Here is a 15724-nt window from a genome sequence, read left to right on the forward strand (position 1 = left end):
TTGGTCATAGTGTCTGTTCACAACAGTAAAACTCTAGCTAAGACAAATGGTGATTAAGTCAGAATCAGAAAATATTCCTTTTACAAAACATACATCTTAAACATACTATTTAAACTATTAAATAGTTGACAACAGTGGAATTCGAACAACAGAACATTGACAAATCACTAAAACATTCTTGAAACATTATTCAGATACTCTGCTTTGGGTGTCTGCGTGTAACCTGTAGACATCATCTCCTGTGTGGCTGTCAGAATCAAAATGAGCTCCTGAAACCACAGTGCTAATCACCATGCATGTGTGTTAAAAAGCCTAATGAAAATTAGATGTATTTTGTTGTTTTGTTCTGCCTGGGTTTTGTTTTTTGATAACAATTATGCTAACATCATCAATCATCATGGGATTAATCTCGTGGGTTAAAAATATTTATTCTGTCAGTGGTTGCAATACATATTTAATCAAATACAAGATGTGCTTTTTGCTCTTTTTCTTTTCTTTTTTTGATCTTTGCCCTTTAAAGTTAGTAATAATTGTGCTCTTTAAATATTAATTTTGTTGATTATTTTTATTTCATACATGTATATAACTCATTTGATTACTCTTTCCTTTCACCCTCGCTTATCTTCCTGCCCCCCATCCCTCTTAATACTGCCAACTCCACCCCTGCCAGTCCCTCTTCAGATCCATGACTTTTGATTTTATTTTGTGACCCATTTGGTTTCCTCAGGGCACCCGAATAAAATGGCAAGAGCCTGCATAGTTTGGGGAGGTTGATCTTCTTTGACCATCAATTTATTAGGGGGTAGCAACATGTACTTGACACAGACATACACACACACACACACACACACACACACACACACACACACACACATACGCACAAAGCACACACAGGTTAGTAGGCTTTCATATGGATCTGTCAATCATCATTACTTTGTTGAACCCTCCTATACTGGCTGGTTTTGTGTGTCAACTTGACCCAAGCTGGAGTTATCACAGAGAAAGGAGCTTCCCTTGAGGATATGCCTCCATGAGATCCAGCTGTAAGGCATTTTCTCAATTAGTGATCAAGGGTGGGAGGGCCCATTGTGGGTGGTGCCATCCCTGGGCTGGTAGTCTTGGCTTGTATAAGAAAGCAAGCTGAGCAAGCCAGGGGAAGCAAGCCAGTAAGTAACATCCCTCCATGACTTCTGCATCAGCTCCTGCTTCCTGACCTGCTTGAGTTCCAGTCCTGACTTCCTTTGGTGATGAACAGCAATGTGGAAGTGTAAGTTGAATAAATTCTTTCCTCCCCAACTTGCTTCTTGGTCATGATGTTTGTGCAGGAATAGAAACCCTGACTAAGAAACCTCTCCAACTTGTCCACGCTATCTCCCACTCCATCTTGCCTTAAGCATTCCCACCCCCACCTCTTCACTGTTCAAGTAAGTTGCACTCTACTTCCCCTAGTCCTTAAGCCATCACCTTCCCAAAGCCTTATTTCTGATTTTCTGGCTTCTCAGAAATTCCAAGCAGATCATTAAAATTAAAGATTCGAATGTAAGATCTACTAATGAGTGAGAACTTACTTTCTCCTATGTCTGAGTTACATCGTTCAATACAACATTCTGTAATTACATCCACTTAACCGAAATTTTCATGAATATACTTTATTTTACAGTTGAATAAATTCCATTGTCTATATGTTCCACATTTTCATCTCTTGTACCTACTCTCTCTGTTCACATCCAGAACAATGCTTGGAATCTTAGCTAAAACGACCAAACAAGAGAAGAAAATAAAAGGAATATGAATAAGAAACAGAGTCAAAACAACTCTGTTTGAAGATGATATGATGCTAAACATAAGAGCCCCCAGAGTCTCCATCAAAAAAACTGTTGGAACCAATGAATATTTTCGGCAGAATGCAAGATTAATATACAAAAATCAGTACCCATTCTACACATCAATGAAAACCACACCAAGAAAAAAAAATCAGATAAAGACTCTCATTCAGAATAACACAAAAAAGTAGCACTCTAGGGTGAAACTGACAAAATTTATGGGATCATTAAAATGAAAACTTTAAAACTCCAAAAAGGAGAAAGTGAAGAAGATATGAAAATATCTCCCCATGCTCATGGATTAATAGAATTAATATTGTGAAAGTGAACATGCTACCAAAAGAATTTCAAAGAGTCAGTGCAGTCCCAGTCAGATCTCCACGCTGTTTGCATAATACTGAGAAACAATCTTAAAGTCAAATGAATGCAAAAGGTCCTGGATAATCAATCAGCCCTCAATCCCCCCCCCCAATCAATAATGATGAGGATATCAGCAGACCAATCTCCACTTGTATCATAGAGCAACAGCAAGAAAAACCACATGCAGTCAGGCGGCGGTGGCGCACACCTTTAATCCCAGCACTCGGGAGGCAGAGGCAGGCGGATTTCTGAGTTCGAGGCCAGCCTGGTCTACCTAGTGAGTTCCAGGACAGCCAAGGCTACACAGAAAAACCTTGTCTCGGAAAAACAAAAAAAACAAAAAAAACAAAACAAAACAAACAAACAAACAAAAACAAAAAAACAAAAAGAAAAGAAAGAAAAACCACATGGAACTGGTATAGAAACCGACATGTCAGTCGGTGGAAGTCTACACAACTATAGCCTCCCAATTTTTAATTTTTTCCCCCTCTGGTGGTAGGAAGTAGGAAAGAGGACATCGGAACATGGAGAGTTAACTGGGTTGGCAATCGGGAGGGCAGGGTAGAGGAAGGAGTATAGGCAAGGGTAACTGTACTAGTTAGGGCTACTATTGCTGTTATTAAACACCATGAACAAAAATACTTGGGAAGAAAAGGGTTTATCTGGCTCATACTTCATCAGTAGCACTGTCCGTCACTCAGGAGGTCAGGACAGAAACTCAAACAGGGCAAGAACCTTGAGGCAGGAGCTGATGCAGAGGCCATGGAGAGGTGTTGCTTACTGGTTTGTGCTTCCTGGCTTATTCAGCCCATTTTCTTATAGAACCTAGGGCCACCAGCCTAAAGGTGGCACCACCCACAATGGTTATATCCTTCCACATCGATCACTGTATAAGGAACTGCTCTACAAGCTTGCCTATGGCCCAATTCTATGGAGGGAGTTTCTTAATTAAGGCTTCCTCCTCTTAGATAATGTAGGTGTATGTCAAGTGGCCACAAACTAGCCAGCAGAGTAACTAACACTAAAGCTCTCTGAGAAAGTTGTATGGACCTAATAGGTTAGAAGTTTCTGAAATATGCATGTGTTCTTGCATAATTTTATAATTTTATTATACTATTTTGCTCTTTGAGGGTCTTATAATATATACAAAGGGGTATAATCATGTCCACAGTCATTTCCCTCCAACTTCCTCTCTACCCCTCCCAACATATCTACCCTCAACTTTATGTCTTTTTTGGGGTGTGAGGATGTACCAAGCCCAATTAATAGTGTCCTTATGGGCACATATATGGGGCCATTCGTGGGAGAATGAGAAATGTAGCCATGCCTACAGCCTCAAAGAAAAATGAGTCCTCCCCACTGGTATCTATCCACTCTCAACACTTCCTCAGGGAGGGCTTTGGGACTGGAGTTCATTTCATCCATCTGTGCTGAAATTTTGGCTGGCTTGATCTTGGGCAGGTAACAGGTACATGCTGCTCTGAGCTCATGAGTGCAATAGACATGTCATATACAGCAGATGTAGCACAGTTCTCACCCCCTGCTTCAGCTCTTAGATTCTGTCTATCTATTGTCTTGTAATGCTCTCTGAACCTTGACAAGGTGTGTGTGTGTGTGTGTGTGTATGTGTGTGTGTGTGAGAGAGAGAGAGAGAGAGAGGGGGGGGATTCATTTATGGCTAAGCACTCACATCTGTGTCTTTGCACTTCAAGTAGTTATGAATTTCTTCATTGACTATTAATGCAAAAAGGAGCTTCTCTGGACAAGGATGAGAGAGATTATCTCTATAGATATAAAGAAAAAATATTTAGAAGGCAATTTGACAACATTAACTTTTAGCAAAATAACAATATCAAGTTCTCCTCTAGAGCCTATGACCTCCCCAATAATTTGCTTTTGAGTATGATTACAGTACCAAGTATGTCTTCCTTCCTATGTAGCAGGCTTCAAATACAACCAAAAGCTGGTTAGTTCTGTGCTGTATGCCATGACAGCCTGATTTTTGACGTTTAAATTTTGACAACGAGATCAAAATGTACACAGGAAGAAAGGTGGAGTCTTGAACAAATGGTGTTTGGAAAACTAAAAGCTCATGTGTAGAAGACGGAAACCCAACCTCTGTCTCTCATGCACAAAACCAACTTTAAATGGCTGAAAATTCTCAGTATAAAACTATAACGTCTGAAACTTCTTAGAAGACAAGATGGGGGAATGTAAAACACAGAGGCAAAGGTAAAGACTTACTAAGGGTACCCCAGTCATCCAGAAAATAATGCCAACTATTGATGCAAGACCCCATGGGGAAAAAAAAAAGCTTATTTACAGTGAAGAGGCAGCCTACTAAAGAGAGTGTGTGTATGTTGGGGGTGGGGGGGAACTGGCAGTTACCCCTCTGATAAAAGATTAGTATCTAGAATACATAAAGAAGTCAATTAGTCATCAGAAAAAGGCAAATTTAACCTACTTTGAGATACCATCTCACCTCAGAGCAGGCATCATCAAGTGGGGGAATCCTACTACTTAGGTCTGCAGTCTACCATATTCAGATAGCTCTTCTGAGCTGGGCATAAAATGGAGGCCTGCCTTTTCCAGTAGGGCTTCCTCTTCTATGCCTGACCTAATCTGGGCAGCTCAACTCCCACACCCTCTACCTGAGGAAGGACATGTAGTCTTTGGCAAAACTATGGGTTCAGGCCTAGCAAGTATCTAGGATTCCTGGAATGCCTCTCCATGCAAATGGGGCATTTATAGTACTTTAAGCTCCAGCAAATGATTTGTGTTCACCCAGACAACTCCTTCCCACTCTCCAAGGTTCATATATAGCCTTTGTTCACCCAGAATAAAGTATATGTGCGCAAGCTGTTTTACTGAATATCATCTAGGAAAGCTGTAACACTAAAATCCTCTGAGAAGGCCTCCCCTCCAGCCCCACCCCCTGACCCATTACTGCCAGACTGCAGACCAACAGAACTACAATTAAGAGGCAAGAGTCTTGGAAAGAAACCACAAGCACCACATCAGACCATGAAGGTGGTAAAAAGACATCCCTGAAATAGCCCAACAAGCAGGCTGAGAAGAGAATGAGGAAGACAAGTCTTTCAAGTAGAGATAAAAAGAGATAGAAGAGACTCTAATGCCACTGCCCCAGGGAAAGGCCCCTGGCCACAGGTGAGTTAAGAATCTGGCATAAGTAAGCTGTTCCTCTTATTTGAGGTGCTGGTACCCTTTCATTCCTACTTAAACATCTAGATTTCCTGCAATAATACCTTTTGACAAACAGCTAGAATGAAGTGCTATCCTGGAACCTATTGAACATTGCAATAAACTTTTATAAAAAATAAAAAAAGAAAAGAAAAAGAAAAGAAAAAAATGAAAAAAGGAAGAAAGAAAGGGATTGAAAGATATACATATTTGTTTTCTCTGTGAGGCACCTGTAGTTGGCCGGGGACTGTTAACCTGCTACACTACTATGAGAAAAGAAAACAAAATTCCATACCATCAATGACATTAAAAGAAGCCAGGTATTAAACTACGGCATACTAACAATTATCAAACCACCCATTACCACAGGAAAAAGTGGTGAAAATATCATAGAAAAAAATAAAATTAAAATTAGTAGACATAAAAGCAGTAGTAAAGGATGAAATACAAATGTGATAAAAAAAACATACAATAAGAATGACAATGTCAAGTTATATAAAGGGAAAATGAGAAGAAAAAGAGGAAATGTATGTGGGGGAAAATCAGCAAGATACACAAATTCCTGATTACAAAGTAAAGAACAATCATATGAATATAATTAGATAATGCTGTGGAGGATAAGAAATATAAAAACATTTTTAAATGAAGCAAAAACCATTATGAAACATGTAGAAAATTCCTCGCTGAAAATCAGATTAGAGAAGCTGTTCTTTGAGTTTTATGTTTGGGATCTTTGTACAAGGATCCTGGGCTACATTGTAGCTGGCTGTACTTTGAAGGCTTCTTTGTGTGACCAATTTAGAAGCTCTGGCTTTGTTATTTGTCTGGCAGACTTCAGTATGATCTCTTGGTCCTAGCTTCTTTATGGCAGAAACATTGTTGCTTCTGTTGCTCTGCTCATAAGAGACAGGTTTATTTTATTTCTGTGCTTTATTTTCAGAATTTCAAACTATCCCTTAATAGTACTTTCCCTTTCACCAGTGTCTGTTTATTGTATCATTTCAGTTTTAGTCTGATACTATCTATTCATGACACTAGCTTGAGTTTTGTTTCTCTTGACAGGGATGTCAAAAGAGAATTGGCCTGGATTCTCTGCCTGTTTTACTAATATGGTCAATTGGAAATTATATGGTGTCACACCATTCATTTAAAGATTAACCATGAATAGCCCTCTCATGGCCCTGGGATTGTCCTATTTTTACGAAATATTTTCCATTAGACTTTCTTTCCCAAGTTTTCCTCTGTCCAGTGCTGATGAACATGCCCTGTCTTAGGCCCTGGGCTCTAGCACTAGAATCTATTCAGCCTAATGCCTTTGTTGCTCAGCCCACATAAACCCATACCCACCTTCTGGCTTTGAAATTCAGTTTATTGAAAAGTGCATGAGGATTTCATTTCTCCTAACTTGAGGTCTGCCATGATTCCTACCTATGGTCTACATATCTACCTAACCACCTATCACCCACTTACCACCTTCTTCATGTCTACCACCATTGCTTTGTGTTTAGTTTATGAATCCAGCCTTCATCTAGTCTACCGTGCTATCACAAGAGTCACCACACTTTAATTTTTAAAATTAAAGTGTTATCAAGCAATTATTCTTCTCTTTCCTCCTCAACTCTGACCTTGCATCCCCTTGCTTGCTATCTTAAATTTTCAGTCTGTATTTCTTTAATTGTTGTTATGCACACATACACACACACTATATATATATATATATATATATATATATATATATATATATATATATATATTATAAATATATAAATATATGGTTGATCCATATAGTACTACTTGTATATACATAATTTGGGGCCTCTTCCATAGGGTGGACTCTTTCTCCTTCTCTCAGCACTTCTTAGTTGCCTGTAGTTCTTTTTCTAGGATTGGGGTCCCATGAAGTTCCCATTTCCATGCTAGCATGTGAATTTATGTCATCCTTGTTCGGGTCTTGTTTAGGCAGCCATGTTGATGTTATCACATAAAGCTGGTTTTAGTCCTTATGGATTTACGTTCTAAAATCTCAAATTCATAAAAAACCAAATCTTGACCTCCAGGAGTCCTTTCAATGTAGCTCAAAGTTATGTATTGTCTATGATATCTCTTTCGAGGAAGACATGAGACAGAATAAAGTAACAGGGTTCACAGGAGGGAACCAGAAAGGAGTGTGCAAAGCACTGGCTGCTGTGTTTGCTGATTTTCCTGCTCTCTTCACAGCAGATAGACTATGATTTGCATATCATGGTAGAAGCCATTATTCAATGGAACAGATTGGCAATATCTTCAGACTGTCGTGTATTGATTTAGTTTAATCAGTTTCATGTACAAGCTCATAGAATACAATACCATATTGATATAAAATAAGTTGGATTGAGCATAAATGACTACTTTTCAGCATAATATAACCAAAGCTGATGTGTTAGATCCCTATCAACTAAACAATAACTCCCCATGAAAATCCCACATTTTCTTCTCTATGAATGGAAGTGCAAGTGAGACTACTGCCTTAGTTCAGACACTTGATGGACAATATTAGGTTAATATATTTAGCATTGGCTTACTAAATATGGAAGATGGCTATCTGCTTTAAGTGTATATTTTTTGAATTATGTATTTCACAAGTTTCATGTAACAATGTAGCGATTGAGATAATCTCTGTTACTATGTGGCCTTCTGGCACTTGGGTATATGGCTTCTTGTGCTCTAATGAGGAAGGTTTCTTAAGATCAAAATTAGGCTGGTAATCTGCTATGGAAATTTACATGCAGAAAGTGAAATGGACACAGTAGTGGAGTTAGACACACTACAATCATGCCTCCATTAAAATATAAACTATTTTGAGACCTATGGATGTTTGTAAAGCATGGTGTGAGACTGAAGTCTGGTCTCAGACAGGCCTTTCCTTTGCAATGCCTGTCCAGAACACTCTGTAGAGTTCCTCTAATTCTTTCTAAAAGACTGTGGAAAGAAAACCAAGGATTTTATCGGGAGCTGTCTAACACATTCAAACCCTATTTAGAAAATATGTTTTGATCGACAGGTAAATGACTTACAATGTTTTTTGTATTAATTTGAAAATGAATCAAATGAAAGCTTCAATAAGAACAAAATTGATTTTTTCTGTTGACTTTTTATTGGCAGCAAGTTTTGTAAATTAGAACTTGCTAGAAATTTCATATTAGTCTGTTTCATACTTTTAATAAATACTATTGTTTTACAGCCCCAGAAAGTTAAAAGAACTGAGAGTTCAGATTTCCATTGAAATTGCTTAACTATGGTGCTTTGTAGTCACATCCTCAAGTGATGCAGAGACAATGTTAGACCCAGGCCTTGCTTTTTGGGGAAGAAGAATGTGTTACCAGTGTTGAAACCACACCAAGAGCTTAGCGGTTTCAAGCAGTTGTCTTCGTATTAGAACATAAACCCTAATGGGAACATGTCAGAGATCCTTCAGGCTCCTGAAGCTGTGTGGCAAGCAGAACCTATAAGAGTATATTCAAGCAGAGTCTGTGAGGAGTATATATTCAAGCAGGACCTATAAGAGTATATTCAAGCAGGATCTTTAGGTGTGTATTCAAACAGGATCTATAAGGGTATATTCAAGCAGGATTGTAGGGTTCTATTCAAGCAGGACATGTGGAGATAGACTCCAGTAGGATCTATACGAGTATATTCAAGCAGGTTCTGTTAGGGGTCTATTCAGGAAGTCTGAAGCTAAAACATCTGCAACATTGTTGCATTGCTTCTGCACAAGATCCTGGAGGGTGGGATGGAACGATGCTCATACTAAAGCAAGCACTGAGTTACGGATGAACAGGACCGGGTGCTTGGGTAACAGCCAGAACTGTGCTGTACAGCACTGAGAGACACTGAGCTGGATATCTCCTGTTTGTAAAATATTCTCTCCATACAATGCTCCAGAAGTCCTGGACACTAATCTTACAATCCTCTTTTAAAGACGAATAAGCTACAGTTTCTCAAGGTAGCATGCTTGGTTCCCACAGAAGACAGAAGACATCGGGTCCTCTGGAACTGAGGTTCCTGGCACTTTTAAGCAACTTGTGGGTGGAAGGAACCAAACCTTGGTCTTCTTCTGCAGGAGCAGCCAGAGCTCTTAATTACCAAGCCATCTCCTCTTCCCCTAAAGAATTTTCCTTAAGAAGCCTAGAACTTTTAAAAGTTCCCTGTACTTAAATTTGTTAACTATGAGGGTATGGTTCTTCAGGTCTGTGGGTTTCTGTAATGACAAAGAACTGAACAGCAAGGGTTCTCCTTCCCAGCAAAGCTGAGATGGTAACAGCTGTCATTTCCCGAAGCCATGAATCAGTGGGTGAGAAGTTCAAGGCTCACAGAGCACAAGTTCACACTGGTACAAGACAAGGACCTCATGCTGAATCGTTCTATGGTACCCATGCCTTGATCTAGGTACTCAGGTTCTTGTATGGGGTGTGATGCATACATTAGTTGTACTTGTGTCCTGATATTGACCCAATGTCACAATCCTTTATGTGATATGCTCCTCTTTGGTGTATGTGCTCTGACATGGACCTGGTGCTGGCATATCTCTTTATGGAATTTGTGTCTTGACATAGACCTTGTGGCATATTACGCTACTGTATCTGGATTTTGATGCTGGCCTAATAGCACACCTTTTATGTCCTTCTGATGTATTACTCTATGGCCTGTATGCTCATCTATGGCACTTGGGTTCTGGCTTGGGTCTCATGGCTGACATAGGCATCCCACAAATCTTCACAGCATTACACACAAGATGATAATTAATACCCCCTTGAAGTGCCACAGTGGGAAGCAGTCATTAGGAGGTTATTAGGAGGTGATGAAAGTTGCCTACAGACAAATGAGGCAACCTGACTTCTCCTGGTCACTACCGGAATGGTCCAAACTTCAGAATGAGTGAGCCTGGTATTAGTTACTTTGTTCATTTCTGTAAGCATATAACTGACAAGGGACAACATAAGGTAGGAGAGGTTTATTTAGGCTCACGATCTGATGGCAGTCCATTGGGGAAAGGACGGTTTAGTGGAGACTATGGAGCATGGGCTGGGACACCTCAGCTGATACAGAATCTGAGGACAGGAAGTAGGGTTATAATGACACTTCCTTCAATTGTTCTCTACCTCCCAAAGCACAAAGTAAGCCCCTCATTAAATACGTACTATCAACAGGGAAGGCATCAGGATACATGTACTTTAAGGAGCAGCAATGAAGCATCATGGGGAAATGATGGCAAAGAAGCTTCTTAGGTGTTTAAACATTTCAGGTGTCTAGAAAACTACTTCTGGTATGAGATATTGATTGCCTGTTGACACAGACCAAAGGAGGTACAGCCAATGCTTAACACTGTCTGTCCCTGAGAGTCTCCCTTCTTCTCTGTATTGTTGTAGTGCCCTTTGCATAGACCACAGAAGGGAACTGAACACTTGTTCAAGGTCATAAGATCCTGGTGCACAGAAGGCCTTCTACTTACGACAAGATTCACACAGATTTATTAAAGACATGGGAAGCACATGTTCATGACAGACATTTTAAATAACAGAGTGGAGTGATTGGAAAAATCTACCTAGGAAACATGGTGAACTCCAAAATTATCCAAATGCATGGGAACCTTACCCCCAAACATGATTAACACAAGTTCTTTCACAGAGTCCCCAACAGGTCTTCTTAGGCATTGTTCATTTTGCTGGTTACTTATAAACAGTGAGTCTTTAACAAGTCTGTGCTCTGGGGACGTATTTCGTAGGCATCTGCATATGAAACTAAATATGGAAGGAGTAGGGGTGGGCTGGAGGGCACAGCTGAACAAAGGTAAAACAGAGTCCAAACTGGAGGAGTGAAAGAGGAGGAAGATGAACCTGGGCAAGGGTGGGGTGGGAAGAAGCAATTTAAAGATGCACCTTCTATTCCTCCATACCCTTCTTCCATATGACATTAAGGGCAATACTAGGAGAATACCATTTTGGCCTTTGTTTAAATGTCTGAGTTTTTCTTAGGATGGATAGAATCCTCCTATCTCAGTGCTCCCTGCCCTGAGTGCAAAGCTTCACACATACTCCTCAAAGGCCTAGCCCTTTCCAGGACAGCACGGCTAGGACCCCTGCATCAAGCATCCCTTTTGGTTCAGGTGAAATTCAAGTTCCCTCTTGCTTAAATTCATTTTCTGTAAGTTGATCTTATCATCCTGATTCTCAGTTTGAGGAAACAGAGCCTGGATACAAAACTAAAGAGGATGTCTTGTGGGTGAGTTCACACTAGCATGACGACTGGGTGAGGACTTCTTCACACATACCTGCTTCTGCCACAGTGCCACCTGCCACCTTCTGTGGTGCTGTATTTATGCATTTCCCATCATCCCTGTAACCCAACACTCCTCTGCTGGGGATGGTGGGGTGGTGGGGGTGGGGTAGGATGAGGGGGTGGGGTGGGGTGAGGGGGTGGGGTGGGGTGGTGGTGGCATAGGAGATGAGTGGGGGGAAAACATCTTGAGTTCTCTCTAACATAATTGTTTTCAGCCTTGCCTGTCCCTGGCCTTCATCAGAATCTGCATGCAGGCAGCATGGAACCCCTAATTAAACACTCCAGGGAATGTTTCCCCGGTAAGCCTGTGTCATTTTTTTTTTAAAATAACTACCAAGTTACAAAATAGAGGAGTGATGGGTGTTTTGGATTTAATCAGAAACCCAGCTAACTGCTCCTTTCCCTCCTCTGTGGATGGTTCTCTGCTCACACAGACTCTCCTTCCCTCACTGGCAAGCCACTGTGGCCGACACGTTGGGGGGTGTCAGCTTTTAATTGTAACTGTCTTGCAGAGCGGTGTTGTTTTAATATCCTGTATAGATTTTTATGTAATACACTTACTTGCAGGCAGCCCGAAGCAAGAATCAATTCTGTGAAGGGCTCTTCTTTTGTTAAAAGCCAATCTTGTTTTAATGATGCATGAAGAAATATTCTAGCATTGACATTTTTCTGTCAGGTTTCTTTTGAAAAATCAATTAAGATAATACTGCTTTGACCTAGTTATCTAGTTAATGCTTATTAGGAATGTAATATGATTTACTGTCAGCATAATAATTTTTGTATCTTATCCCATTAGCTTGTGCATATTTCAAAGTGTATCATACAATGGTCACTTCTTAAAATGTAATGTAGCAGAGTACATTAATTACACAGACTAGGGTCATTAGACAGTAACTATTTCATTGGTTCCTTGTATCAAATTTGTATACAGTTTCTACCAAGACATCTTGTTACTTACATCTCTTAAAAAGTAACTTCTTAACCACATATTCACTTTGTGGCCAACCATTCTTCTACAAATTACAAATAAGGATGTTTACAGTTAAAATGGTTGGATCTGAGGTTAGTTATTATTTGTGGAATTTAAGCAATTTGAGACTCAAACAGAGTAAGGACAATAACCTGGGCAGTGAACATCTGGGATATAGCAGACATGCTGTGGAAATCCCAAAATATGCAAAATCCTGTACTCCTTAAAAATGGTTCTAGCGTTCTTTGTTGCCTTTGTGTTAGTGACGGTCAGTGGTACTGCCTGAAAGGAAGAACTCACAGAGACCCTTCCGGGGACATTATTGATTTCTGCCCATTTGGGATTTGGTGGTAACTAGAGGCAGCACGCCCACAACCTCGTTAAGTGGAACCCAAATTAAATCTCTCCCTGCTTTCATGTTGTCGGGGATCTGCCTGAATGTTAGGACTTGGTACTTGTGTGCTGGGCTCTCAGGTGGCAAGGACGCCTAGCTTCTGTCTGAGAAGAAATCACACTCTTCTCATGGCTCTCAGTTGCTTCCTCACAATGAACTGCCTTTTTTTCTGCCTTTCTTGTTTGATGCAGATGTTCCTAACGCACAGCCGTAGGCTCTGTGCTGTCTGACCCTACCTTCACCTGCTTGGCACATGGAGTGCTTGACATAATTTCATTCCCTACTCCTGATCTGTGTTCCCAACACTCCACACAACAGTAAACATCTTGGCATGTGCAAAATATCCAGGTCCTCCCACCCCATTATTTGATTTGAAAACAGTCAGTATAAAGCATAAGAACCAGGGTGGCAACGTGCAGGTGAAGACCTTCCTATCTTCTGAGTCCGTTCACTCCCCACATTCCCCCTGTATACATAATCCTCTCTCTCTGAATCATTAGGAATCACTCTGAGTCAGATGTCTGCCGTCCATCAGTGCAAATTCACCCAGAGAATGTTTGCACTTAACAAAAATGATGGATTTGTGTGGAAAGCTTAGCAGAGCCGCCTCCCTAGCTGGGTAACATTTTAATTAATTAAGAAATCAATGAGCATGTGGCTCCATTTTCTAAAGGGTATTTTATAATTTCTATTTTATTTGTTTTAAGACTTTTTTTTTGTTTCTCATTTTTGATTGGTTGTAATTAATCTCGATCTCTCTCTTTCCCAGTTCCCTCATCTCATATTCTTATTCTCTCTCTCCCCCCTCTCTCCCCCTCTCCCTCTCCCTCTCTCCTACCTCCCTTTCTCCTCCCTCTACCTTAAAGATCTTCAAGTATATTTCTCTAGGGGAATTCAGGGTCTAGAAGGTCGCCGGTCACTCTCCCTGCAGAAAGCATCTGAGTTTTGTAGACTTGTATCTGAATAAAGCCTGGGCTGGTCTTGCTAATGTGATGGCATCCTGAAATGCTAAACAGGAAGGTGGAGGTGCAGCATGGCGATTTGGTGAGGCAGACGGGGATGGGCACAAAGGACCGTGGAATTGAATGGGGGCATCTGCACACAGACTTAATAGAAAGTCCTTGTCAATAAAGCCAAGGGAGGCAGCCGCTGTGAGCTTTGCCCGCCTGTCTATTTGCATACCGGCTCTGGGCTGCCCAGTACTGGGCATGTCATTTTTAAGCACCCAGCTAATTGACTTGACAGGGAGGTGAGCTTCTTTTTGAGAGATGCTACAGCACACTGTGGTTTTAATTATGAGAAGCGTTAACTGTGGGTGGCAATTGGGAGCCCGGAATCATTGACTAATAATCACTGATCAAACGTGGATTCCAAATGAAGGATATTAGAGTGGGAGACAAGAGCAGCTCGCTCTGGATTCCACGTTATCATCTCTTGCCTAACTAGGCACTTTCCTGCGTGTCTGAACTCTTTTGCCTTTTAACTATGCCTGCTGTTGCTATGGCGATGGCATAATTTTTTGTAATGGTCTAAAAATGACACTGGCATAGATACTGACAGATAGGAATTAATTCACTAACAAGTAATTATGTAGCGAAATGTTGACTGCCTTGCAGAAGGTGTGCACTGACACATTTTCTGTTTTTCAGGGCTGGCAGTAACATTAGCGTTGGTCATTAGTGGTAGACATCTCCGTACAGTGTTGGATACAGACTTATATGCAGACCTATTTAGTTACCTGTGTGACAGCCTTGTTCAGGACACCAGAAACAGCTGTCCCAGCCTGTATGAGCCAAAATAATTAGGCCTGTCATCTTCCCACTCTGATTTCCCCTTCAACCTGCCCACAAAATGCAAATATTGTCTTTCATTGTCACAGTCACCTTGACATGGATATTGCCTTGGCGCATAACTGGATGAGATGACTCCGAATTTGCATTGTTCATTCTAATAAATTTGCTTCCCCTCCATTGCGTGGCAGGACCCATCAGATAAAGTCTCCCGGAGTGTCATCAATCACCAGTCATGACAGACGGCTTTTGCCTTCATTTGTTACATACGAGAACATGCTTAATTATTTGTCCTGTAATTAGTTGGGAAAATGTCAGGAAATGTCAGCTCTCTGTTCGCCGTGGAAGGACTCGGCTTGAAAGCAGGGATGACTGAAGTGTCATTAATGCTGCCTAACTAGAGGCAGATCAGCTGGGGAAAGCGAAAGCCCCTAAAAAAGTAATCATGGCGCGTTACAGAAAATGGGAACCCAGCACCCACGGTGAGGCGCGCGGCCTATTAGCAAACACTTGTGTGTTCTGTGGCTGGTCTCCACAACGAGCTACCGGAGGGCAAGCAGACGGAGAAGCTTCGTGGATTGCTATCAGGTCCGGCACCCTCTCCCCAGCGAATTCCTAAGCCAATCATGCTTGATGTGTTACTGTAAGGGCTCCTGATATTTAATTTACAGATTTAAAGCTCGTCTTAGCATTCGATCCGAGTGGCACAAAGGTGGATTGCTTTGCATTCATCTTGGAGGGGCAGAACTGAAAGCAACCGTTAGAACTGTCAGTCTCTGCTCAGAACTCTGCTAATGAGAGTAAATCACCGTTCGTCACCACTTGGCAACAAAACGCACAAACAAACAGAGCGTGGGAAAGAAGCAAGAAC

The sequence above is a fragment of the Arvicanthis niloticus genome, chromosome 19 (assembly GCF_011762505.2).
Source record: "Arvicanthis niloticus isolate mArvNil1 chromosome 19, mArvNil1.pat.X, whole genome shotgun sequence".
In the NCBI taxonomy this organism is placed as follows: domain Eukaryota; kingdom Metazoa; phylum Chordata; class Mammalia; order Rodentia; family Muridae; genus Arvicanthis; species Arvicanthis niloticus.